Below are 27,910 nucleotides of genomic sequence, written 5' to 3' on the forward strand. Positions count from 1 at the left end.
TGGAAACCATTCTGCTTTCTTGATTGCTCTTCTGAGGACATGGGATAAATACAGAGAGCTTTAAAGACTGAGAAATCGGATAATCTAGGCTGAGTTTGCCCAGTCAGTTTCCTTCCTCAGATCATCTTCTTTTTCTGCTTACTCCTAGAAATAGCTTGGAACTACCTTTAACTTTTTAAGAAGGTTTAGCCCTGCTGCTTTCTTCTCCTTTTAATATTTTTTTCCTTCTGTAGATGTATAGACTAGGGAACAGTCTGTCAGTTTAATACCTGGTATGAGGAGATCCTACCTTTGCTTTCTCTTCTCTCTTTGGACCCTTCTCACTTGCTGACCACTCTGCTCTCATTGGGTTTAAGATTGTTAGCCTGGAGATATCTTTGAAATCTGACTCCCATTTTATTTTTAGTCCCCTTATTGACATATTAGCCCCACAGACACATTTATTTCTGGTGATTTATTATGATGTGCCAAAGGGTCAGAACGTTTAGGATGTTTACAAAAAACAAACTTTTCCATTTTCACCCCAAACAAGACCAGGAAAAACATTAAAAGCAGATGTTTTCTCAACCCTGAGCCTTGACTCAGACTTGAGCTTTAAAAGACTCTCCGATATGATTTCCAGAACCTGAGAGTTAATGACCTAAACACTTGACTCTTTAGAAGAAAGAGTGCTAGCTACAGATTGTAGGTTTCAAATGTTGGGTTTACAATTTACAAGCCCAGAAGGAAAGATATCTGACTGGAAAGTTACAGTAGATGATCATAGTGCTGCTGTGATCATTTTTGAAGAAAATTAAATCCTCAAATAATTTAGGGCTTGATTCTGCCAGCATCACATGTGTGTCGTAGTTCCTTATTCCATCACAAATAGTCCCAATGGGAGTATAGGTGGTAGAATTGGGTCCTTGTAAACTCCTTGGATGAAATGCTGGCTCCACTGACATCAATGGGAGTTTTGCCCTGATTTCTACGTGGCCAAATTTTAGCCCCTTGACTTTAATGGGACTACTTATGTGAGTACCTGCTCACCAATGTGTGTAGATTGCACAATGTGGACCCCACTGAACAACAAAATGAGGAAAAAGAATATTAGATTGAAAGGGGTCTCTGACTTTTTACATGATACTGATTCCCGGTGAAAACAGTCAACAAATATTCAATCCACAAGTCCTACAATCTCATCTTCAACATGATGCTGCTATTCCTCATCCAGTCAGGAAAACTGTGGATCAGACATCTTTATATCCCTGCATCTTAGTATTTCCTCTCTGATTATTTGCCACTGTTGGTAAAAATACACAGATTATTTTGTACATATTACTGGAGCACCTAGGAACCCTCGTGATGGACCAGGACCCCATTGTGCAAGACACTAGTACAAACAGAGATTTTAGCGATGAATAAAATAAAATGTTTACAGAAGGGGATATTAATTTTGCTTCACTTTTCCTGGCAAAACTTAGGACCATTGATGGCAGTACAGTTACCCCCAACGAGCTACTGTGCAGTTTATGAAATGTGACCACAGGTGCTAATATGTAAACAACATACCATAATACAGGGATGGCCAACCATGGAGCCACATGCAGCTCTTCAGAAGTTAATATGCGGCTCCTTGTATAGGCACTGACTCTGGGGCTGGAGCTACAGGCGCCAACTTTCCAGTGTGCTGGGGGGTGCTCCCTGCTCAATCCCTGGCTCTGCCACAGGCCCTGCCCCCACTCCACCCCTTCCCGCCCCCTCTCCTGAGCCTGCCATGTCCTCGCTCCTCCCCAGCGCCTCCTGCATGCCACGAAAAAGCTGATCAGGAGGTGCGGGGAGGAAGGGAGTGGTGCTCATTGGCGGGGCTGCCTGTTGGCAGGAGGCTCTGAGAGGGGAGCTGATGAGGGGCTGCTGACGTATTACTGTGGTTCTTTGGCAATGTACATTGGTAAATTCTGGCTCCTTCTCAGGCTCAGGTTGGCACCGCCCCTGCCATAATATCAAGCTCATAGCCTCAATCCTTTGCTGCAGCTCAGGAGATAAGGGGCAGAGATGAGGTGTAAAGATGGCTGTAAACTGACTTTGCAACCCTGCTGTTTGGGGCTGCTACATTCCAGGCTAAACCCACTGAAAAAGTTTCCTGAAGGTTGTACGGGGCTATTTTGACAGCCAGGGATAGCAGGGGCACTCTTTTTTTCCCCCACTAATGCCCCCAGTTCTAGCTTCAGGGATAGAGGCTGGAGTAGGAGCTGAAACAGCAAATCTGTTCTACCTGGGGATTCCCCTGCACTGGAGAAATCCTCCAGAAGTTGGCTACAATGGCTTTAGGGCAGCTCTGCATCACTGGAGCAGCAGGAAGTTTTCCCCTCGTGGTGAGGATCTGGCCCAGCTTGCTTTTGAATTTTTGTATTCTATCATCTTCTTTAAGGTCATACTTATTTAAATGTGAACACTCTTTTCCTCTCTGAATGTTTGAACTGTACACCACTGACATTTGTTGAAAACAGTCTTGGGTTTATTTGAAATGTCTTCCAGTTCTCACCCCTACAACCATCACTAACAAAGTCCATCAGAAGTGGGCAGTTGTCCACACATGCCTGGTAGGATAAGGATGATTCTTGGGAACACATTTCATTGGTGGAATCTCCTTCCTTAGAGGTTTTTAAGGTCAGGCTTGACAAAGCCCTGGCTGGGATGATTTAGTTGGGTTTGGTCCTGCTTTGAGCAGGGGGTTGGACTAGATGACCTCCTCAGGTCCCTTCCAACCCTGAGATTCTATGATTCTATGATTAGGGCACCAATCTTCATTTTGTTTGGAGAAAATAGAATAGAATATTATTGTTTCATTGACTGGTATTTTATGGCCCATTGAACAGACAGAGTAGGAAACATCTTAATAAATAATGGCTTATGTACTATTTAACTGTGAATGTTGACTATTCATATAATATAAATTCTGTAAAGAGTGGTGGTAGGTGCTACGTACACATAACGGACACTGCTCACATTTGTTCACCAATTACTTTTTGAGCAATAAACAAAATAATGGCAATATATTAATAATGGCAGCATACTCCCTTCTCTGTGTAATTATGCAGAACACTAGGCCGATGTTTTTATTTTTCCCCTCATTTTTGTTCTGCCTGTGAAGAACACAGGATTGAAAGCCTTGCAGTCTAAAATCCTCCATGTGTGACCAGGAAAAGAACAGCACAGCCAGCGGTAGGGCAAGCTTTCCACACACTTCCTATCCAATCCCACCCTACATTTTGCAGGGCTGACATATCCTGTGAATTAGGGGATTTCAGTCTTCAGCTCCTCTGCTAAAACTGTAAACAATGAGTACCAGCTGTGGGGTTCTTTTGTTTGTTCTTTTTTTCTAATGTGGATACCTTTATCTTGCTTATTACACACACAGTGCGAAAAAATCACTGGGTGGAAATAATGTTTGGTCCCTATTGGACTAGGCGAGGTTTGTGCCAGTGACTTAAGAATGAGGCTATTTCCCACTAATAAGCCCAGGAGCTTCCAGTTTCTCTATACATTCTCCCAAACAAAGAGCTGCAGGTCACACCTTCTTGGTCCTTCTTCGCCCTCACTTAATTACAAGTTTTATCATCACCTCTCTTGTTTTTACATTTCTATGGATGCTCCTCTCTAATTCATAACACCAGTGCTGATTTTTGAGGAAATAATGCAGCCATACCTTCAAGGCGATCCTTTTTCAGATAAATTTCATGTCAAACATATGATTGGCACCTTTTTATTGATTGTAGGAGATGGGTTGCCAGACTATCCTACTGGTATAGGGGTGGTTCCCATATTTATTCAAGCAAATTAGATCTTTTCTACCACGCCATGTCACCTAGTAATTTATCTGATGTAGCCACTATCTCTCTGTCTTCCTTTCTTTCTTCCTTCCTTCCCACTATTATATTAAGCTAGTATTAATGGTTTATTTAGTTAGTGCTAGCTTGAGCTTTTAGCATAGAGTCCATAGCAAGGTGTGAGTCCATAGCACCATACCCAGGGTGAGGTGGAGAGCACTAGAGACACTGTGGGTCTCTGAGTTGTGGTGTGTGGGGGGAGGGGAGGGAGGAAGGAGGAGAGTCAGTTATTACATCCACATAATAGGAATACTATACTTTCTCACAGCGTGACCAGATAGAACATGGACATGGTGGAACCCTTGCTCCGCCTCCCCAATCTCTCTGCTCAGTTGCTCCTAGGGGGAGTAGCTGAGGTAAAGATCCTGTGCTCTCAGGAGTGCAGGAACAGCAAATCTGGCTGTCTCTTACATGAATCACACAGATGGTGGCAGGGGAGACCTTATTCCCACCTATTCATCTGCACTTCTGCATAAGTGAAAGGCACAATCCAGCCCTTAATTACTTGAAGCAGCACCATGAGACATAGAGCACCAGACTAAATTTCCAGACAGTTCTACCTGAATAGCTCTCAATTTTTTTAACTCTAGTTAGTGCATGAATGGCACCCTTACACTGATTCATGGGAGTTGTGTGCTTTAAGAAGCTGATAATTGTGGCATGAAAAGTCACACATGCAAAATCTCTGCATTATTTTCAGAAAGCAGCTCATGGGCTTAATGTAGCTGCAAATAATTCTAAATGTTCGTAAGCCATCAGCCCTCAAATTTAGCATATTATGTGCTGTTTGCAAATTTAGTCCACCAAGCCCTTTAAGGTTTATTATTATATGTTGTATTCTGCTGCAGAGATATTTTCTCAAGGGGAAAAATAGAAGCCATTTCTATTTTGCAATAGAAACTTAAGCTGGCATTATTCCAAAAAACAGTGTAAATTAGCAGCAAAGCATACTGCAAACAAAGCTGACAGTCATTTGAAATATAAAACAGAGTGGCATTTTAGTAGCATGCGTACAGAACTGACAGATATGGCTTCATTCCTAGCTTCTGAGGGCATAGATTTGTGTGCGCATGCCTGCACTGCTCCCTCTAATTTTAGAGGGATTTTGAATATTTTTGAATATTATTTATTTAAAACTTCTTGGTATCTGAACCAGTTTACCTGAATGCTGCTTAATGCACTTTTCAATTTGGAGCATGTCAATAATTTTACTGTATATTTCTGCACAGTGCTTATGTCCAGGTCCCTGATTACCGCCAAATTGCTATCTTGACATTTTTCTGAGCACTTCAGTTTAGAGGCCATTTGGATTGTACACGTGTGCGTGTTACAAAGTGATTGAAATGACAGTAGCACTCCCAGTGCTGAGCAGCAGATCTAAACACGTTTCAAATCAATCACTCTGAACGTCCTGCTCATCTCCATTCACTTCAAAACCAGAAGCCATACGCATTGCTGGTTGGCTACGAAAATAACACTTAAAACTGGCACTTACTGCCCAATGGTAGCTGTGTGCTTCCCTTCTCTCACGCAATCTGCCAAGCCAATCTTACTGTTTCTGCAATGCTGAAAAAAAAAAGACAAGGACAAATCATACATTAGCAAAACGGGAGAGATTTTTAACTCTTGTCCAGAGCTGGAGTTAAGAGTAGCATAGTATATAGTATAGTATATAGTAGTATATCAGTACATCTGTTTGGAAATACTGTTGACACCTGAGACTCCTCTTCAGAAAGAAATGCAGATAGGGATGGAAGTTCCTTTTTTTTTCCCTTCTGACAGTGGACTCCATTTAACCCCTACCTGCTACAAGCTAATGACAATGTGTCAGTGCAAAATCTATCCATAAACATTTTCTGTTAGTGTATAAAGTTCAAATCTGACCAGAAAAAATAATCAGATGAGTTTTTCAGCATAACGAGAAAAGGAATCAGATCCATCACCCTCCTTTTGGCCATTTTTAAGAGCAATCCTGAACATCCCAGAGTATTGTGTAAACTTTTCTTTTTTAATCGCCTCCATAATTTATTCCCCATGCTATGTCACCTCTAGTTACCAACTGGAAACCCAAGAATCAAAATAGTGCAATATGAAAAAGAACACATTTCCAGCCTGACTGGAAGCAGACATCACATGTGGAGGAAACCCTGATTATGAGATGTCCACCTCAAATTTTCCTATGGAAATATCTAGGATACATCAGATGACATTCCAATTAGCACTCAAGCTTCAGGGTGTACATCTCAGTCAAATTCAAGCCAAATCCAAAACATTAAACTCTGTAGTTTGCCCATCATACGAAAGTAGAATCCCCTTCTCAATCAACTCCATTGTAAGTTAGACCCAGGGCCACATAAAGGCAATACTCCCATACCCACCCCCCCTCAAGACACCTCTGGCCTTGCCCCCAAATTATGACCCAGCTCTCTACTTGAAATGGTGGTGGAGTGGAAGGCGCAGCAGGATAGGGCTGTGTAATCTCTGACAGAACAGCAGCAGATACCTCCTCTGCATGAGAGCTTCAGTGGTGACAGCAACTGTCCCTCTCCCCTGTGGAGGCAGGCAGTGATGGTAACTGTGATATATCTGTTTGGATGAGTAGGCTGGGCCTATTGTATTACTTTCCTGTCACACAGTCCTTGGCCGGGGTGGTGTTCGTTGAGAACCCCCGAGAACAGCAGGTCTTGGAGTAAACACCCCACTGTCATGCATAGGCCAGTTCCCCTTCTGCTGGTGCAAATGCAACTGTGAGAAAATGCAAATGCAAGAAAACACTGACTTTCTGAAATACATATGTGACAACTGCTGTTTACTGAAGGGTACAGTAACCACTGGAGCCAATGAGCCTTACCCCAGTCACATGGCAGGGCTAGTAACCCAGACCCATGTCAGATGACTGGAGTCAACAAATAAAGTTCAGTTGACTCTTACTAGCATTCATGTGTGAGTCACATATTTAGTAACCTAGTATGAAGCATATACAGTTTCTAGTAAGCTCCATTACAAAATATCAGATGGTGTTAATTTAATTAAAAATTAAAAAAGAGATGCAGGTAAGACTCTTAATCACTCCTCACTTACGATACATTAGAGATGTCACCACATTGAAGCATATGTTCCTTACAATCTTACACCTACAATTGTTCCATTTTCAGTTCTCCATGCAGTCTGTAAAGCTTGTCAAAATGTATGGAAATGATGTCAGTTTTCTAACAGCAGTGTTGCCTACTCTCATGATTTTTTTGCAGTGACGGGAATTTAGCTGTGGCTAGAGCCCAGTCTGGGGATGAAGAGAGACGTTCCAGCCCTGTAATGAATTTGAGGCCTGGATGCCTGTCCCATTTGCCTGCCTCCTGGGGTAGAGCAACCAATCACAGCTGCTATAGGAAAAGCAGTTTCCCCTCCCCCTCGACTCAGCATCCCAAAGCCATGCTCATGGGAAGAGAGGGGGAGTAGTAAGCTAAAGAGAACAGCAGCTCCCCTCCCTTCCTGAGAGCAATACTCTTCTGCTCCTCTCCCATCCTCTTTCCTCTGCATCACCGGTCTTCAGAAAGGGGAGAAACAAATAATTCCTGGAGCTGCCCCTCCTCCCAACCTGGAAGGGGGAGAGGTGACCCCACTGCAGCCCCCAACCCAAAAGACTGGAAGAGAGGGGTGAAGAACATCAGGAAGAGCAGAAGTGTGGCTGAGAAAAGGGGGGTGAACTGTTGGAAAGGAGGGCTGGGGAAGGGTAGGGGCAGAACTGATTTGAAAGTTGGGGACAAAATTAATTTCTGGGCAGTGGATAGAGAGATGTGGAATGAGAGCACCTGAAGCATGGGGCCAAAAATCTCTCTCTCTCTCTCGCACACACACACACACACACACACACACACACACACACACACACACACACACACAGAAAGCTCAAAAATGTAAAGACAGACCAAAACTCCCACTATTTTAAACAGATATAACATTATTAATTAATAATAACATTAAAATGTACATGTTCATTAACAGTATTGCACTAATAATATTAATAAATACATATGTTATTATAAATGATACAGTAGTAAATTGCATTTAAGCTCTGACTCATGATTTTAGATCTCCTGAGCTTGGCAATGCTGAGTACAAAGCTTGTGAAATTTTTCAAATAATTTCTGATAATCCCACCAAACAAAATGAGGAAAGGATTTTAAAGGAACACTATTAATTTCAAAATGTCATTTTATTATTAATATTGTGGTAGTGCTAGGGAGGAGACAGCTGAGATTAGGGCCTCATTATGTTGTACATACATGTATTAAGAGACAGTACTTGTTCTCAAAAGTTTACAATCTTAAAAGACAAGACAATAAAAGAGTGGGAGAAAGAGAGTATTATCTCCATTTCATAGATGGGAAATGGAGACAGTCATTAAGTGATCTGCCCAAGGTCATAGAGGAAGTCTGTTGTGGAACTCGGCCTAGACCCATGCTTTCCTAAGTTCCATTTCAGTGCCTTAACCAAAACTTTTTCTCTAGATCAGTGTTTCCCAAACTTGGGACGCTGTTGTTTAGGGAAAGCCCCTGGCGGGCCGGGCCGGTTTGTTTACCTACCATGTCTGCAGGTCCATCCAATCGCAGCTCCCAGTGGCTGCGGTTCACTGCTCCAGGCCAATGGGAGCTGCTGAAAGTGGCGCAGGCTGAGGAACATACTGGCCGCTGCTTCCCGCAGCTCCCATTGGCCTGGAGTGGTGAACCGTGGCCCGTGGGAGCCGTGATCGGCCAGACCTGTGGACGCGGCAGGTAAATAAACGGCCCGGCCTGCCAGGGGCTTTCCCTAAACAAGCGGCATCCCAAGTTTGGGAAACACTGACGTAGATCTTTCTTCATTCCTATATGAAAGTCTCTTACCTACTATTTTTATATGTAACCTTACCATACAAAAATTGAAAGTGGTTAAATAAAATGTGGTCTCTCTATTTTTCAGTCTTATTTTTCCACTAGATATTTATTTGTATTGCAGCAGCACATGGAGGCCTCTATTAGGGATCAGGACACATATAAAATTAAAATGATGTTCCTCCTCCAAAGAGCTTATACAATCTAAGTAGCTAGTGTCCAGTCAGTTTCATTTCTGTGTTGATAGTGAAATTCACTTAATCTTACATATCGGCATGGTGACCTCACAGTTGTGCCAACTTAGAGGAATTCATGTGTACATAGGTACAGAGGAACAGCCAGAAGGGTGTCCATTCACCGCCCTAGGGCTCCAGGAAGAGGCTGAAGGATAAAGGCTGGGATGGTGTCTCCCCTTTGTTGTTCCCCACATTGTTCTAGGGCAAATGAAATCCAACCATCACAATCACCACAGCATGAAGCTGCGAAAGGTAAACAATGTGTAGCAAGGTGACACTGGTTTTCTAGTCTCTCCCCAGGCTCTCTGCAGAATTGGGGGACGGCTGAATGGGAAGGCAGAGTCTATGAGTTATCAGTGGGGGTGTAGCAGGACTATGAGCCTCCCTGCCTGATCTGCCACTATATCACAGATAAGAGTAGGTACTGTTAGCCATGCCATGACCCCTCTTCTGTGTGAAAGCATCAAGTGGGGATAACCTAGGTGGCTGTTAGGTGAAGGGAAGCATTGAAGCTCTCTCCCCTGCTAGCGCAACCCAGGTAATCACCAGAAAGAGAGAAAAGAATATTAAACATGTATGAAAAAGTGCAAAATGAAGAAAAATCATGAAGTGGCAGCAAGTTGGGCACAAACTTTAAGACGCTCATTTTAATGACACTTTGAAAACATGGGAGATGTCAAGTTGATTGTCTTTGAAGACTATCATGAAAGATCAGATGTAGAGCTGGAGCACCAAGTTTGGCCTCCAGAATAACATATAAAATGGAAAAAATGGAAAAAAAATCCCTTCTGTGTTAAAATGAATTCCCTTTACAGTGCATTCGTAGTCCTGCAGCCTTATAATTCCAGCAATTCTGTAGTGGATTCCACTGAATAACAAAGAGTGCCTGTTACAACAAAAACAAAACCCTTCCTGTTCCTACTGGTCAGGTGGAAATTTTGAAACACCTGGACTGCACTTTTTCAAGTGTCAAAATATAAGAGGAGTTCACATTCATCTACAGTGGCTTTTTACAGTGAACACATGCCAATTGTTCCTGGAATATTTCATTTGTCCCTTTTGCTGAGAACGTTGAGCAGGGTGAGTCATGGTGGAACCTGCTTGTTGAGAAGAAATAGGCACTCTGGTTTTGTTTTTCCTTGAACACACAAGACCAATTATACTAACTAACATCATCATCACCGAAAGATGAAAGGAAGAAGGGATATGAGTACAACTGTAGATGCTTTAAAAAAAATAAACTGTTCTCCCCTTCTGGGTTTAATATCACAGTTGGAATAAATCTGTTTTGATTAGCACCAGGCTAAGGATATCTTTGGGGGAGAAAAGAAAATAAACAGTATACATTTTTTTAAAAAACCCAACAACCTTACACTGAAAGAAGTTATTAATATTGTCTTTATTACTTTTACTCTTGTTATTGCTTCTTGAAATGGTAGGAGAGATCTAAGAGTTATGGTCTGTTTTCCCATTGATATTATAATGAGCCACTAGGGGAACTAGAAACAACTTATTGCCACACAAATTATGGTAAGGGTATTTTTTCAGGTTGTATAATTAAGTGGAGCTAGTGCTATTGGCAACACTATTAGTCTTTAAATTCCTCACCTCCTGCCTCAGGGAGCTGAGCATTGTAACTCCCCTTCGGTATATTTCTAACCATCAAAAGCTATTATCTTTTTGTTTACCATAAATCAGGGGTGGGCAAACTACAGCCCACGGGTAGTATCCGGCTTTTCAGGGCTTTGGATCTGGCCTGCGGGATTGCCACCCCCATGGAGCTGCGGGCCCAGTACTGCTGCTGGAAGCGGCCAGCACCACATCCCTGCGGCCCCTGGGACCCTGGGAGAGGGGGACAGAGGGCTCTGTGCGCTGCCCTCGCCTCCAGGCACCATCCCCACAGCACCCATTGGCTGGAAACGGAGCTTCTGCTCCTCCTCCCCCAGGGGCCGCAGGGACGTGGTGCTTCCAGCAGCAGCACAGTGCGGGGCCAGGGCAGGCAGGGAGCCTGCCTTAGCCCCGCTGCACACCACTGCCACCCCAGAGCTGCTCCAGGTAAGCAGCGCTGGGCCGGAGCCCACACCCCAAAACCCTCTTGCATCCCGCACCCCGACCCTGTCGTACCCCTCCTGCACCCCAATACCCTGCTGTCAGCCCCCTTGTACTCCCTGTGCCCCAACCCCCTGCCCTGAGCCCTTGCCACACTCCACACCCCCTCCTGCACTCCAACCCTCTGCCCTGAGCCCCTTCCTGCACACCACACTCACTCCCACACCCCAACCCCTTGCCCCAGCCCTACATTCATGGCCCTGCATGCAATTTCCCCACCCAGATGTGGCCCTGGGGCCAAAATTTTGCCCACTCCCGCCATAGATAGTGCCTCTGACTCACTTTGTTGTGGGGAACCTGCCTCACAATCCCATATAAATGTATGTGGCTAGCCACTGTGGGAGAACAGCAGTGCATTGCAATGGCACACAACCCATCATAAAGAAATCTCCCAACATTTACAACTTGAAACAGTGCAGCTATATCATTTCAAGAAGTGATTTTAACAACTCTCAGAAAGTAAACATACTGGGACTGATCAGTGTTTGATCAGAAGCTTTCTATGGGAAACCCAACTGTTCCAGGAATTTGTATTGATAATGCTATAGAAATTATAATATCAGTACCAGTTGTAACTGAATAATTGCTGTTGTGGGCACTGTGCTAGAGAAGAAGCTGTCTTTTAGGTGTGATTTAAAACAGAAGTCATCTTGACCATTACACTAGATGCTCAGTTATTATACTTGGGGCATGTAAGAATCCCATAACAATTTTTGCAAGAGGAGGTCATTAACCATCCTTATGTGCTCATCTAATTACAACGTGAAAGTTTGGTTGGATATGATATTGCTACTTCCTGTCCTAAACTCTTGCATAGTGTTTCTGTGCACTTGTTATCAGCTGCTATGCTACACTCGATAATTCTCTCAATTTTGGTAGTGGGTAAAATGATTAGACTAGACTGATGGACAAAGTGTTTATATCATTTAGCAAAATTTATAAACGTTTTGGGATCCATATGGATGAAAGAAGTCCTCAACATTTAAGGCCAGTAACATAACTCCATTCTTGTACCCTGCACACTTGTCTTCTACAAGTTTTTGTACTGGAAAAAATGTTTTCGACTAATATTGATTACATGTAAACTATATTCTCAAGTATCAGAGGGGTAGCTGTGTTAGTCTGTATCCACAAAAACAACGAGGAGTCTGGTGGTACCTTAAAGACTAACAGATTTATTTGGGCATAAGCTTTCATGGGTAAAACTCTATGCATCTGAAGAAGTGGGTTTTTTACCCACGAAATCTTAAGCCTAAATAAATCTGTTCGTCTTTAAGGTGCCACCGGACTCCTCGTTATATTCTCAAGTAATTTTCAATTGGTAAGCATTTGCTCAGAAAAGCGATAATCAGAAATGATTTCCTTGTGATTCTTTTACACTTTAAGTATTCCTTTCCTCCCCATCCCCCATGGCTACTTGAAAAGTCAAAGCACTGAAAGCTTAATTCATCTTCTTGCTTTGGCACATAGCTGGAATCCAACTGAGTGAATGTAGTCTAAGCATAGAAACAAGAGCAGCACTCTAGGGAATGCATGCACCTAGCAGGGACCTAAAAGCTTCCATTTTTAAGCTCCAACAACGGTATAATGATCTTAGTGATATTACTGTGCTACGAACAAAACAAAAAAAGCGATGGTCACTTTATGCCCTATTAATAAGCCTGCCCTATAATTTTCAAATGCTACCTACATATGACATTTGCTTGAAGGCACAGAGCCATATTGCTGAACTTTACAGCTTTTCCTTCACTGACCTGTACTGTTCCATTGCCATAAATGGGAGATGAATTAGAGTACAGCTATTTGTTCTAATGAGAAATTTATTCCTTTTTGAGAATACCAGTAAGAAATAATGTGTGCTTGTCATACATATACTCACATAGCATGTTTGAAGCATAAGCCAAATATTTACTGTGCTGCCTTTCCCCCCTAATTCTTATTGTCTAACTTACAGAGGGTTTTTAAATCTTTTAATTAAAACTAGAGTCTAATTGCTTGGCTCCCCATAATCCACTTCATCTCTAGCTTCACCAAGGCATCCATGAAGGGAAGCTCAAATTACCAGCTAGAATCAAGTAAAGATATTAGAATATGGCTGTTTAGGGCCCTATCAAATTCCTGGCCATGAAAAATGTATCATGGACTGTGATATCTGGTCTTTTGTGTGCTTTTACTCTATACTACACAGATTTCCCGGGGGGAGACAAGTGTTTCTCAAATTGGTGAACCTGAACCCAAAATAAGTTGCTGGGGGAGCAGTATAAGGTTATTTGGGGGGGGGCGGTCGCGGTATTGCCACCCTTACTTATTCAGAGCTGGACAGAGCTGGAGAGCAGCAGCTGCTGCCTGGGAGTCCAGCTCTGAGGCCAGTGCCCCACCACCAGCAGCAGCAGCAGCGCAGAAGTAAGGGTGGCAATACCATATCATGCCATTCTTATTTCTGCACTGCTGTCTGCACAGCTGAGTGGGGGCTGCTGATTGAGGGCTTGGCTCAGCTCTGCAGGCAGCAGCACAGAAGGGTGGCAACATCATACCATGCCACCCTTACTTCTGCACTGCTGCTGGTGGCATCTCTGCCTTCAGAGCTGGGCTCCCGGTCAGCAGACGCCACTCTCCAGCTGCCCAGCTCTGAAGGCAGTGCTGCCACCAACAGAAGCACAGAAGTAAGGGTAGCAGTACCGCAAGTCCCCCTGCCACCCCCCCCTCCACAATAACCTTGCAACCCCCCACCCCAACTCCTTTTTGGGTCAGGATCCCTACAATTACAATACAGTGAAATTTCAGATTTAAATAGCTAAAATCATGAATTTACTATTTTTTAAATCCTATGACCATGAAATTGACCAAAATGGACCATGAATTTGATAGGACCCTAGCCATAAATTAGTTTAAACAGACACATTACTTACTTGTACTTTTTATTATACAGGGTAGGTTTGTTTCTTTGTGTGTGGTGTGGTTTGGTTTGGTTTTCTATCTTACAGAAACAAGCTCACTGCTTTCTTTTTACATATTTAGCTATAATCCACCCCTGGGTGTAAACCCACTGAAGTCAATGGAATTACCTCAGGGATTAATTTAGCCCTGAATGAATTAAAGAAGAAAAGGCTCAGATTTCAAATTCTCCACTTTGTCAAAACAGGTCACTACCACTTAGTAGCTCTTTTTAAAAATATTTTTCTATCACAAGAAAGAATTTCAATACATAGTAGTTGCATCTATCTGCATTCACCCTAGTAATAATAACAGCCATCGTGCATTGATAGAGATGGTTCTTCAAAGAATGCCATAATGCATTCAAAACCTAAGAATAAGCATTCCCAGCACTTTGCTAGAGGTGACTGAGATAAACATGACATTACTAAGGAAAACGTGTTATCAAAATGCATGTACACCCATATTTGGAAGTTATTCAACCTTACTAGGGGTCATCTAAGGTTATTCTATTAGCAAGGTTGATTATTATGTATAATATAATTGGAGCCATGACACTGGACAGAAATTTTCAATGTAACAAATGAAAGAACATTAATTAATAGCAATGCAAAGGTAAGTAAGTGGATAGCTTGTACTAATCTATTCTTTAAGAGACACCCAAGATGTATAACGTCGTGATTGAATGCTGTGGAAATTCAACACATTCAATAACTTGCTGGTGCTCCTCCAAGACATACTGAACATCTTTAGGGGTACAAAGTAAGTGAAAGCAATTAATTGGCCTCAGATCTCCAAGTTAGAATGAAACCGACACTTGTAAATCTAAATAATCTTCTATCCTAAAATGTTGTATTTTAAAGTAATAACAACAAGTAAATTTATAACAATAACCACCACTTTACACAAGACAGAAAAGAAATATGAGGGAAAGAGGGTCATGACTGACAAGGACAAGCAATGTTCATGGGAAAATATCATAAATCTCATTCTGTTGGTATTGCCACAAAGCCTGATAGAATTGTTCAGATTGGATTAAAAGGAACTGTGGTGCTGTTTGGTGTGGTGGTGTGTCCCCTTCTTATCTGCCCTATCAAGGTCGAAGAGAGAGATAGCACAATCACAGACTTCAATCTAAAAATTGTGAACTAAATTTACATTCATAGGACACGTGTAAAAAAGGTACCAATGTCTTTTGGACATGACCAGCGTGATTTTTATAGCGATAATCTATCTCAATTTAGTGTCTACTCTCCTCCATGAAAGATAAAGGGTGAGAAGAGAGCTGAAGAGAAGCAGAAAGTACATGAACTGGTGAGCATATATACTGTACAGATGCCCACTGTGAAGGATAATTCAAGCCAGTTTCCCAAATCCTTTCAGTAGCATTACAAGTAGATGAATATCCTGTGCTTTTTCTGATCTCACAACAATTTTATATTGGTGCCCTTCCACTAACTCTGACAAAAGTCCTCGTGATTTATGCTGGTGTAACACAAAACAAAATCATGTTCCCTATCTTTCTTTTTGGTTTTGGTAAATTGCCAAACAAGATTTTCACTTTTCGAACTCCAGATCAGCCATTTAAAATGAAATCACTTATGTCATCTTATATCTAAATGATGACAGAGAACAATGGCCGAAACAAAGTGTTACTTATCAAACTCTTTCAAGCAAGTATTAATTCAATTTAAATCCAAAAATGTAAACCCTAGAAAGCAGCAGGTTGTCTAGACATTTTCAGCTGGAGGGCAAGAGGAACCAAATGGCCACAATCAATCAGTGCTGTGGGGCAGATTATCTAGCCTGCTCTAGTAGCACCACTCAGGCAGTACTGGGGGAGGAGAAACCACCTTCAGGTCCCTTATCAGGCTTCCCATGGCTCCTAGGCTCTCCAGCAGACTGCCAGCTGGACTACAGAGACCTGGGAGTCTCCAGGCTATGAGGGTCACAGTGCTTGTTCACTGCCTGGCTAACCAGCACCTCAGACAGCTGATTCCTGGATTACCAAACTGCCTGGCTAGCTGCCCTCCCAGGCAGCATGGAACAGTGACCATCCAGGAAACTAGGCAGCCCACCCATCCACCCACCCATCCAATAGGCAGCCAACAACCTAAAAAAATCCATTTTTGTTCTGCTATGGATTTTTTTCTGGAAATCTCTTCCCATAAAAAAAAGTTTGTCCTTTTTAATTTTTTGTCCCAAGTTGAGTTGAGAAAATATTCAGAAACATTTCTTTTGTAGGAAAGGATTTCCATTTTCCAGCCAGTTGTAGGGCCATAACCAGTTATTAGTTCTCCTCTTCTCCTGTTTTCCACATCTGCTGAACTGCCCTTGATGGTGGTGATAGAGGGTACCCAGCCTTTGCTATGCAGTCCCTTGGGCTCAAGCAGGGCCAGATCATTCATATTCTGCTTCCCTGAGACTCCAGTGCATCTGGCAGCAAGCCTCCAAACCCAGTCAGACCAACTTGTGCTAAGGGGGCTCGAGTTAGCACATTAACAATTAATTCAGCAGCACAGGAGGCTATGGAGCAGTCTGAACTACTCTCTCATTTCTGCGCAATGCAGCAGTCAGCCAGAGAGGGAGTTGAGCTGATGACCAGCTGCAGCAGAAACAGGAGAGTAGCTGCTCAGAAGCACATACCAGAGCCTGGGGCAATAGAAAAAGTGGGAAGGAGTTTTGAAGGCCACATTTCAGCTTAAAAACATGCCTTAGAGAGCACTTTTTTCAATTAATAACCTAATCCAAATTTTATTAACACTGTCTTTCTCAAGAGCCAACTTTTAGAACCCTGTGGATACTCTTGTGCTAGAACATATCTTCCTTTGTGATGCAGTAAATATATAGAAGGCTTCTATTAGAAATACCCAACATATCAGGATCTCAGTTGTCACCTGGAGTTAAGTTATGAGTTCAGGAGATCAGACTAGATGATCGCAACGATCCTTTCTAGCCTTGGAATCTGTGACTCTCCATGGAATGCTAATAGTGACATTATGACAAGTGAACCAACAATCCATATGCTGAGATAATTTGCTGAAATATTACATCTGAGAAAGCAGTGTTTCTGCAAATGGCAAGGGGCATTACATCAGCTGGGATAATAAGTAGTTTGGTAGTGCCATACTGGGGTTCTTACATAGATATGGTGCGATGATGTGGTAGCAAAGTCTAGAATGTGATAAACACAGACTATGTTAGTGCTGGTCATTTAGAAAAGGTGGTTCATTTTGTTCCCACCTGGCATTAGGTTACGACTGGTGGGGAAATTATGTGTGAGTTGATTGTAAGACCGATCAGAGTTTGTGAAACTGAAGCTGCCTTCTCTGTATTATATGTCCTAGCCTGTTGTCTAAATTGTTTGTGGCAAGAAGAATATTATTTACTTAGTCCTCACATTATGATTGAATCTTTATATTGTAATTCAGAAAGAATTTGACATCTTTTTAATAGAAAAACGTTTTTTATTGGAAAAAAAGGGTTTTATCAATTTTTTTAAATAAAAATTTCAAAATAAATATTTCAGGGAAAACACCCTTTGTTCTTAAAAAAAAAAAATCCCTTCCCAAGGGGAAAAAAAAAAGGTGATACAAAAATTCCAAACAGTAAGAAGTGAGAGAAAGTAACACTTCTGTTTTTAAGTGTTATTTTCTCTCCCTTTTTACTTTTAACCTTTTTATTTTTAACCTTTCCCCCCACTCTTTGTTAACACTTAAAAGTGAAAGTATTCCTTTTTTCTATGAAAGTAACATTTTCAGCAGTTTTACTATTTTCCAACTGACAAAACTTGAAAAACAGAAAGTGTGGCAAACCATTTTTTTTTCCACAGCAGGAAAATCTGAAAACTTATTTCCCATATGAAAATTCACATGAGAAACAAATCCCATTTTCTGGCCAGCTCTAGAAATAATTATATAATGTTTGTAAAAATAATATTGAAAGTTAAAAATATAATTGGCAATACTACAAATTATAATAAATAAAACAGCAGAGTTAGCATAACTGTGAAGTATTTTCTATTTAAAACAAAACCTAAACAAAAGAGCAAACAAACAAAACCAATTTTATTGCATATTCTGCTGTTTAAACTTTCTAAATGAATATTGTGTCAGTTAGTGCAAGTGACTGAGCAAATACTTGTTTGTAATATTGTGTGTATTCTTCACTTCCAAGAGGGACTATATAACTTTCTCCTCAATGTATAACTTGGACACCTCCCAAACATTAATTAATTCATCCTCATAACATTACATGAGGTAGGAAAATATTATTATACCCATTTAATATATGGGAAACTGAGGCATAGTGACATTAGTGACTTTCTCAGGTTGTGGCAGAGCTAGGAATTGAGTGCCATTCCAGTGATTTTCACAAGACTATCCTATCTCTACTTGTATTAAACCTTTTTCTGTTTTTTCTATTCAAATATGCAATTGAAAGAGTGCTGTTTAAACTGTTAGTGTGTAGCTATGTGACTAACTTTGGTGGTAACATATAGTAAAAGAAACAATGAAGACCTGATGTATTGTGTACGGGGGACCCATTATTGCTAGGTAGACAGTCACAATAGTGCAGATATTTAGAACGGCAAAGAATGACATTGAACTGGAAGAACAGGAGGCCTAAGAGCGTGGCTTTAGCAGAATGCTCTCTACTCTTCCAGATAACAAGTAACAGAATCAGGAGTGTAGGACTGGAAAGGATCTCAGCAGGTCATCTAGTCCCCTGCACTCAAGGCAGGGCTAAGTAATAATTAGACCATTCATGACAGGTGTTTATCTAACCTGTTCTTAAAAACCTCCTGTGATGGAGATTCCACAACCTGCCTAGGCAATTTGATCCAGTGCTTAACTACCCTGACAGTTAGGAAGTTTTTCCTAATGTCCAAACTAAACTTCCCTTGCTACAATTTAAGTCCATTGCTTCTTGTACTAGCCTCAGAGGTTAATGAGAAGAAATTGTTTACTCTCCTCCTTGTAACAACCCTGTATGTACTTGAAAACTGTTAGCATGTCACCCCTCAGTCTTCTCTTCTCCAGACTAAACAAACCCTTTTTTTCCCCCAATCATCCCTCAGAGGTCATGTTTTCCAGACTGTCAATCATTTTTGTTGCTCTCCTCTAGACTTTCTCCAATTTGTCCACATCTTTCCTGTAATATGGTTTCCAGAACTGGATGTAATACTCCAGTTGAGGCCCTATCAGAGCGGAATAAATTGTAAGAAGTATTTCTTGTGTCTTGCTTACAACACTCCTGTGAATATATCCCAGAGCAGTGTTCCTTTTCTTTTTGCAACAGGGTTACATTACTGAGTCATATTTAGCCTGTGATCCACTATAACCCCCAGATCCCTTTTTATATTCCTCCTTCCTAGGAAGTCATTTTCCATTTTGCATATGTGCAGTTGATTGTTCCTTCTTAAATGGAGTACTTTGTATTTGTCCTTGAATTTCATCCTATTTACTTTAGCCCATTTCTCCAGTTTGTCTAGATCATTTTGAATGTTACTCCTATACTCCAACTGCTTGCAACCCCTCCCAGCTTGGTATTGTCCACAAACTTTATAAATATACTCTCTAAGCCATTATCTAAATAATTTATTAAGATATTGAACAGAACCGGACCCAGAACCGATCCTTGCAGGACCTCACTCAATATGCCCTTCCAGCTTGACTGTGAACCACTGATAAATATGCTCTGGGGAATGGTTTTCCAACCAGTTATGCACCCATATTATAGTAGTTCTGTTTTGGCTATATTTCCATAGTGTGTTTATGCACATGCAATATAGGATCAAAAGCCTTACTAAAGTGAAGTTATAACACACTGACTGCTTCCACCTTATCCCCAAGGCTTGCTACCCTATCAAAGAAAGCTATCAGGTTGGTGTGACATGGTTTGTTCTTGAAAAATCAATGTTAACTGTTACTTGTCTTATTATCTTCTAGATATTTGCAAACTGATTACTTGATTTGCTTCATTATCTTTCCAGGTAGTGAAGTTAAGATGGCTGGTCTGTAATTCCCTGGGTTGTCCTTATTACCATTTTTATAGATTAGCACTAAATTTTCCCTCTTCCAGTGCTCTGGAATCTTCCCATGGGATCTTACTACCAACTCCCTAAGTTTGCTAAATGGTGTAGTGTCAATGAATACTTATAACTAGAGTTGGGATTAGTTCCAGTACATGGTCTTTCTGAAACCAGAAAAACTAAGAAACACAATTTAGAATGAAATCTAAATTTTAAGCAGGTGTCCTTTAGTGAATGTTCTCCAAATGATGAGATGATGAATGAATTAGTATTAAGACTGTTAGAAGATGATTTGTGTGGCATCCTAAAAATAAAAATGTGGATAGATAGACTTAGGAGATAAAGAAATGTACACCAGGGAAAAACTAAGAACTAGACTATGTCACTTAAAAGGACTGTTTTGTTTCTTTTAACAGGTCTATGTCATCTTGTCATGGACCTATTGGTACCTAACATCTGGGTGCAATGACATCTTGTCCTGTTTTATCTCATCATATTGCTCTTGTAGTGTGATGTTTTATTGGTGATGTTTCAGAGCAATGACATATCATCCACAGAAATAAATATATAGGGCCAGATTCACTGAAGCAAGTCCAGAGAGTTTTAAATTAAAATTCACTCTTCCAGCCTGTTCCCTTGCATGCTCTGTTGTAATCTCATTCAAGCTTAAAGAAAGGCAGATGGCATTCCTGGTGCCTGCACTCCTTTGGGGTTTCTATCATGAGTGGGCAGCTTCAAATCCACCAGTAACTGAACAGCAGTTCCTGCAGCAACACACATCAAGAAGAATGTAATGAATCAGTATATTCCCTAACTATGTCCTCTTAGTATCTGTTAGCAAATATTAACCCTTTTCATTCTTTCTTTGTATATATTTGATTCATTTATATATTAACTGTTCTTTAGAATCTTTAGCTTCAACAAAGAGTGTGTCTGAATTCTAAGGCCCAGAACACTGGTCCTTGACCAACAAGTAACCCTATTCAGGAATGTTATGCATTATATGCTGTATTTTAACAATCTTGGGTGCCTTCATGTCTATAAAACTCCAGATATCCTTGGAAACCATCTCCTTAACATATCTATAAGCTTACATATGAATGTATAGACTTGGGAAACTAATAAGGGATGATTGTTACAGCAGATGTTTTCTTTGGGGAATCAACAGGGAAGAATGATTGTGGGGTAAGAAGGGTCCACAGAGATATTATCTTGAAGAATTGTTAGTCCTCTCAGCTGTAAATAATCATGCCTTCATATGTAAATCAGGTAAACTGAGAATGTATAGAAATGCTATAACAACATATGTTTCTTTGACAAAGAGGTATTCTTTGTCTATAACCCTATATAATGACACTGGTATGGGAACTTATTGGGGAAATGGAAACTGTGTGTCCCTTCAGATACAGTGAAGGAGAGACACAGAGACAGCTCTTCATGTGACAACAAAGGGTGATAATATATCTATTTATTTCTGTATTCTATATAGTGCTGTACTAATGTCTGATTGATAATCTTTGATTAAAGCATTCCAATTGAGCTTGTTATTTGACAGCCTTGAGTCATTAACTCAGACACACAACAGCCCCTTTTACAGCCAGTGCTCACTCAATTTTGGGGCTTCACTGGTCTAAAAGTTTGTGGTGTTTAGATATTGCTTGTGATTATTAGAACTGGGAGCACTGGCTGTTGGGAGTCTGAAAGGACAGGAAACAGGAAGGATGAGGGAGGAGTTGAGGAGGCAGAGTGGGAGTTACAGAGGGTGCAGCAGCAGCTTGGTAAGGAGGTTTCCACTTTAAAAATAAAGTCCTGTTGAAGTTTGTTATTACCTTGCCTGGTTGATACAACAAACTTCTCCATCAGAGGGTGCAAATTTTCTACAACTAGAGTCCACCCACCTGTTGAACAAGGACTCTTGCCTGATTTTAGTCCATAGCCTTGGTTGTACAACTCCTTAGTCCACAAACATATGTAGATGTTATGTCTCTGACAACTGATTTCTTAGAAAAAGTAAATGCAGTAGATCTAACCCATCTAGATTTCTGTAAGTCATTTGATACAGTTCCACATGGAAAATGATAAGTTAAATTGGAGAATATGGGGACTAATATGAGAATTGAAAGGTGAATAAGGATCTGGTTAGAGAGGAGACTACAAGAGGTCTTAATGAAAGGTGAACTGTCAGGCTGGAGGGAGATTACTAATGGAGTTACTCAGGAATCGGTCTTGGGACCTTATTTACCTTTTTTTTAATGGACCATGGCACAAAGAGTGGGAGTGTGCTAATAAAATATGCAGATAACACACAGTTGGGTAGTACTTCCAGTACAGAAGAAAACTGGAATATCATACAAGAAGATCTGCATGACCTTGAAAACTGGAGTAATAGAAATAGGATGAAATTTAATAGCGCGAAGTGCAAGTGCATTTAGAAACTAATGAGAAGAGTTTTTGCTATAAGCAGAGGACTTATAAGTTGGAAAAGACAGAGGAGGAAAAAGACCTGTGTGTTTTGGTTGATGACAGGATGACTATGAACCTCCAATGTGATGCAGCCATGAAAAAGGCTAATGCAATCCTAGGATGCATCAGGCGAGGTATTTCCAGTAGAGATAGGCAAGTGTTAGTACCACTAGACAAGGCACTAGTGAGACCTCATCTGGAATGCTGTGTGCAGTTCTGGGCTCCCATGTTTAAGGAAGATGAATTCAAACTGGAACAGGTGAAGAGAAGGGCTACTAGGACAATCAGAGGGATGGAAAACCTATGTTAGGAGAAGAGATTCAAAGAGTTTCACTTGTTTAGCCTATCAAGAAGAAGCCTAAGGGGAGAGAAGATTGCTCTTTATGAATACATCAGAGAGATAAATACCAGAGAGGGGAAGGAGTTACTTAAATTAAGCACCAATGTTGACACAAGAAAAAATGGATAAAAACTAGCCATCAACAAACTTAGGCTTGAAATTAGACAAAGATTTCTAACTATCAGAGGAATGAAGTTCTGGAACAGCCTTCCAAGGGAAGCCGTGGGGGCCAAAAACCTGATTGGCTTCAAGATTAAGCTTGATAATTTTATGGAGGGAATGATATGATAAGACTGCTTGCAATGGCATGTAGCTGATCTCTGACTGCTAGTCACAAATAGCCTCAATCACCCGTGATGAGACACTAGATGAGGAAGGCTTTGAGTTACCATAATTCTTTCCCAGGTGTTTGGCTGGTGGGTATTGCCGAAATGCTCAGAGTCTAACTAATCACCGTATTTATTGTCAGTGTAGGGAGCCAGCGTGGCTTCCCTCCGAACCGGAGGGTAAAGAGCCACTCTCTCAGCCTGAGGGGGCGGGGCCAGACCAAGCTTACTCTACCCCCTGGAAGGGGACGGGTGGAACAGGAAGTACAAAAGGTGGGTCCCTTAGCCCAGTCAGGGCAGCACCAGGGAGGGAGACAGACACAGACCACTGGCTGCTCCCTTCAGAACCTGCTGCTGGTTCAGGGGCGGCCCTGAACCAGGAGAAACCTGACCTGGAGGAAGGACAGGGGCTGCCTGCCACTGAGTACCCAGAGGAACTGGAGGAACCTGAGGCAGACGGGGAGCTGGAGCTGCCAGCAGCTGAGAACCCAGAGGAGATGGAGGAGCCTGATGCAGAGGGGGAGCTGGAGCTGCCAGCAGCCGAATACCCGGACGAGCTGGAAGGCCTGGAGGGACTCGCTCAAGAGACCAGGTAGGAAGGAGCCCAGGGACAGAACTGCACCATGCAGTGAGTCTTTTTGGTCAGCGTGTTGCAGAAGGACCCCTGCTGACCCAGTGGCGGGACCCTCGCCCTGCCACTGTCAGGGCCCTGGGCTGGAACACAGTGGAGTTGGGTTGGCCTGCGTTCCCCTACCCCGGCCAACCCGCCTCGGGTAGCAAACTCCTGATAGCATGCTACAGACCCTCGCCGATGCTCCCCTGTCTGAGGGGCGCGCTACAGACCCTCGCCGACGCTCCCCTGTCTGAGGGGCGCGCTACAGACCCTCGCCGACGCTCCCCTGCCTGAGGGGCGCGCTACAGACCCTCGCCGATGTTCCCCTGCCTGAGGGGGCGCTACAGACCCTCGCCGATGCTCCCCTGCCTGAGGGGCATGCTACAGACCCTCGCCGATGCTCCCCTGCCTGAGGGGCGCGCTACAGACCCTCGCCGACGCTTCCCTGCCTGAGGGGCGCTACAGACCCTCACCGACGCTTCCCTGCCTGAGGGGCACTACAGACCCTCGCCGACGCTCCCCTGCCTGAGGGGCGCGCTACAGACCCTCGCCGACGCTCCCTTGCCTGAGGGGCGCGCTACAGACCCTCGCCGATGCTCTCCTGCCTGAGGAGCGCACTAGAGACTCTTGCCGGTGCCCCTCCCTCTGCTAATTCCCCAGTGACAGAGGCATGACCCAGGACAGCCAGTGAGGCAGTAGCTCCCCGCCACCCCCTAGAGGCTCAGTGGGCCAACCGACATGGATCACAATCAGGAAAGAGTTCTCCCCTGAGTCAGATTGGCAGAGACCCAGAGGGTTCTTTGCCTTCCCCTGGAGCATGGGGCACAGGTCACTTTCAGGTTTAAAACTAGTGTAAATGGTGGATTCTCTGCAACGTGAGGTCTTTAAAACTTGATTTGAGGACTTCAGTAACTCAGCCAGAGGTTAGGGGTCTATTACAGGAGTGGGTGGGTGAGGTTCTGTGACCTAAAATGTGCAGGTCAGACAAGATGACCATGATGGTCCCTTCTGGCCTTAAAATCTATGAGTCTGAGGAAAAGATTGCGCTACAAGTGGGACATGGTACTGATGAAGAAAGTACACCATACCATTACCATTTTTGGTCATCCAAATGAAGTAGTCAAAACTGTCTCTCTGTTTCCTCTTCTTTCGAATAAAACTTCTTCCCTTTCATATCTGCACTACTACATACAGGATTTTTCCAACAATAATGCCATTGAAGGATACAGATATTGGCAAATTTGCCTAGAATACTAATGTCTACTCTGTGAAGCCTTGTTTTTGTTTCTGATTTATCTATTAGAAGAGACTCTGATATTCTGTGTTTTGCTATGTTCTTTAGATTGTTTGCATTGAAACTGAGATGATATTCATCAAGTATTTAGATGAAGAAAGCAAAAACAACAACTAGATCTATATGAAACCCAGCAGTTTTGCTTCCCAGGTGTTCATGTACATATTTTCTTTGGTTCTCTCTGCAATGTTTTGCTTTAAGATTTTGATTCATTTTAACCCAAAATTCAAAGTGAGTTTCATTTGAAATTGCTAAGTTTCACTTGACATAGTTTCAAATCCATTTATGTAACTTCATTGTGAAATAATGTATTAGTTATATGATCATGGAAGTTAGCATTAGAAAAGACCTATGAATAACTCCATTCTTCCGGCATATACAGAAGGTGTTCTCTAGACTATGCCGTAAGCCAAGAGTTGGCAACCTTTCAGAAGTGGTGTGCTGAGTCTTCATTTATTCACTCTAATTTAAGTTTTCTCGTGCCAGTATTACATTTTAATGTTTTTAGAAAGTCTCTTTCTATAAGGCTATAATATATAACTAAACTATTGTTGTATGTAAAGTAAATAAGGTTTTTAAAATGTTTAAGAAGCTTCATTTAAAATTAAATTAAAATGCAGAGCCCCCGGGACTGGTGGCCAGGACCCGGGCAATGTGAGTGCCACTGAAAATCAGCTCGCATGCTGCCTTTGGCACGCGTGCCATAGGGTGCCTATCCCTGCCATAAACACTTTATAGCTTATTATCTAAGGTACTCTGGAGTGGTGTGACTTATAATAATATATTTTAAAATATTTTTCTTTTCCAAATTCAGATGTCCCTGTAAAGACACTTCCATTGTATCCCTGCCATAGGTCACTGACTGGATGGTTTTTTTTTCCTGATGTTCATCCTACATTTTTCCTTTCTTAGTTTAATTGAATCACTCCTGTTTGTACCACATTGTTTCCCCATACTGCATGGCTACCTCACTGAAATATGGTTCTACATGACACTAAGTGGATCAGATAACTTGCAGTGTCTTCCCCCCATGGAGATTTGTTCTTAGTCTCTAGCTTTGAAAGCCAGTAAAAATACCCCACTCATCATCAAATCAACAAGTGTATATAGTAATTATTTTTGAAAGGTCAGATCACAGCTGGGAACATTTATGGCTAGATTGTGCTTTAAGGCATTGTCCTGAGCAAAGGGCTTCACCACAGGAATACACCCCTCTGAGACATAAATGCTGCTTTTTCCAGCTTTCCCTGGAGTGACTTAGCTCTGGTGCTCGATGCATCAGGGATCTGGAACCAAATCTCAATCCAGTTTCCATCTTCACCAACAGCTCCAGGTGAGGGGAAGTATGTGAGCACACAGAACCCACTCACTCCAGTATGTCTGGGTAGCCCATACCGGGAGGGGTGGGGGGAGGGGAGGCTCTTATTCCCTATGTCTCTTTTACATAGCTATACAACTGAAATAGGAGTTGAGTCATTACACCAAATGAGGGGAAAATAATATGGATAATATAAGACCCTGATTCTGCCTACCTCATACTGAGTAGTTCCTTACTCTGAAAACAGTTTTACTAAAATCAATGGGAAGTAACATACTATACCAGCAAGGAAGACAGAATCTTTGGTGGGTTATATGGAAACTATTTTAAAATCTAAGGATCAAAAGCAGTCTCCATAAAACATATTTCTAACAAGTCAAAGAAAGTTGGTAGTTTAGATGGTTTTGATGAGATGTGTGTTTACTCCTTTTCGCCATTCTACCCACACTGCTTCAAATATACCAGCTGCAGTAGATAATAACCAAAAAAATATTTTGCTGTCCACAAATAAGTTTTTGAGATGCCAAAATGTCACTGTCATAAATAGATAGTTAAGGGTTAATGCCTCTTTTACCTGTAAAGGGTTAAGAAGTTCACCTAGCCTAGCTGACACCTGACCAGAGGAACCAATGGGGGAACAAGATGTTTCAAAAGGAAGGAGGGAAGTTTCCTTTGTTTAGAGTCAGTTTCAGCCAGAGTGGAAAAGATCAAGGAACCAGCCTCTTATCAGAGTAGTAAGTTTTAGAAAATAATAAATAGGTTTGTTTATTTTCTTTTTGTAACTTGTCTTGGCATTAGGGGAATAATCAAATTGGGTATTCTTGTGTGTACTAAGGTTTTTGCCCAGGGGAACATCCTGTGTTTTAAATCTGTTGTCTGTGAGATCAGCTTGTATGCTATCTCCCAGACGTTTTTTTTTTCCTTTTACCTTTCTTTTCTTTAAATTAAAAGCCTTCTTTTTAAGAACCTGATTGATTTTTCCCTGTTGTTTAGATCCAAGGGGATTGGATCTGGACTCACCAGGAATTGATGGGGGAAAGGAGGGAGGATGGTTAAATTCTCCTTGTAGTAAGATCTAAGGGGTTGGATCGGTGTTCACCAGGAAATTGGTGGAGTCTCTCAAGACTACCCAGGGAAGGGAGTTAGTCCTTGGGAATGGTGGCAGCCTATTGATCTAAGCTGGTAATTAAGCTTAGGAGGTTTACATGCAGGTCCCCACATCTATACTCTAAGGTTCAGAATGGGGGTAAATCCTATGACAGTCACTTCTGCAAATACCAACTTTTGCAAAAGCACTACAGTCTAATCTTCACACAAGGCATCGTTACCTGGGAACAGAGTTAGGCATAATGGTTTTAAATAGCCCTCTCAGGCTAAAAATCAATTTATTCACATTAAAGGGATACTTGTTGAAGCATGACAGATGTTCTTTTAATGGCTCATTCAGCACACTACATCTCAAGCAGGGTGGACACGCCTGTACTTGCTGATAGTCTCAGTTTCTTT

The 27,910-nt window shown here is 42.0% G+C and overlaps 1 protein-coding gene across 8 annotated transcripts in view; it reads right to left on the reverse strand.

The window, feature by feature from the left end:
• CDH18 (cadherin 18) overlaps nt 1-27,910 on the reverse strand; it is a 623,460-nt gene that overhangs the window by 330,740 nt on the left and 264,810 nt on the right. For 7 of the 8 annotated variants that reach the window (XM_039526199.1, XM_039526200.1, XM_039526196.1 and 4 more), the window contains one exon: nt 5,365-5,435. The gene's annotated coding sequence lies outside the window, so the exon portion shown is untranslated. Of the gene's footprint in view, nt 1-5,364; nt 5,436-16,913; nt 16,950-27,910 lie in introns of those variants that run through there. The other variant, XM_039526202.1, reaches the window with a different exon arrangement.

Source organism: Mauremys reevesii, linkage group 2 (assembly GCF_016161935.1).
Source record: "Mauremys reevesii isolate NIE-2019 linkage group 2, ASM1616193v1, whole genome shotgun sequence".
Lineage (NCBI taxonomy): Eukaryota > Metazoa > Chordata > Testudines > Geoemydidae > Mauremys > Mauremys reevesii.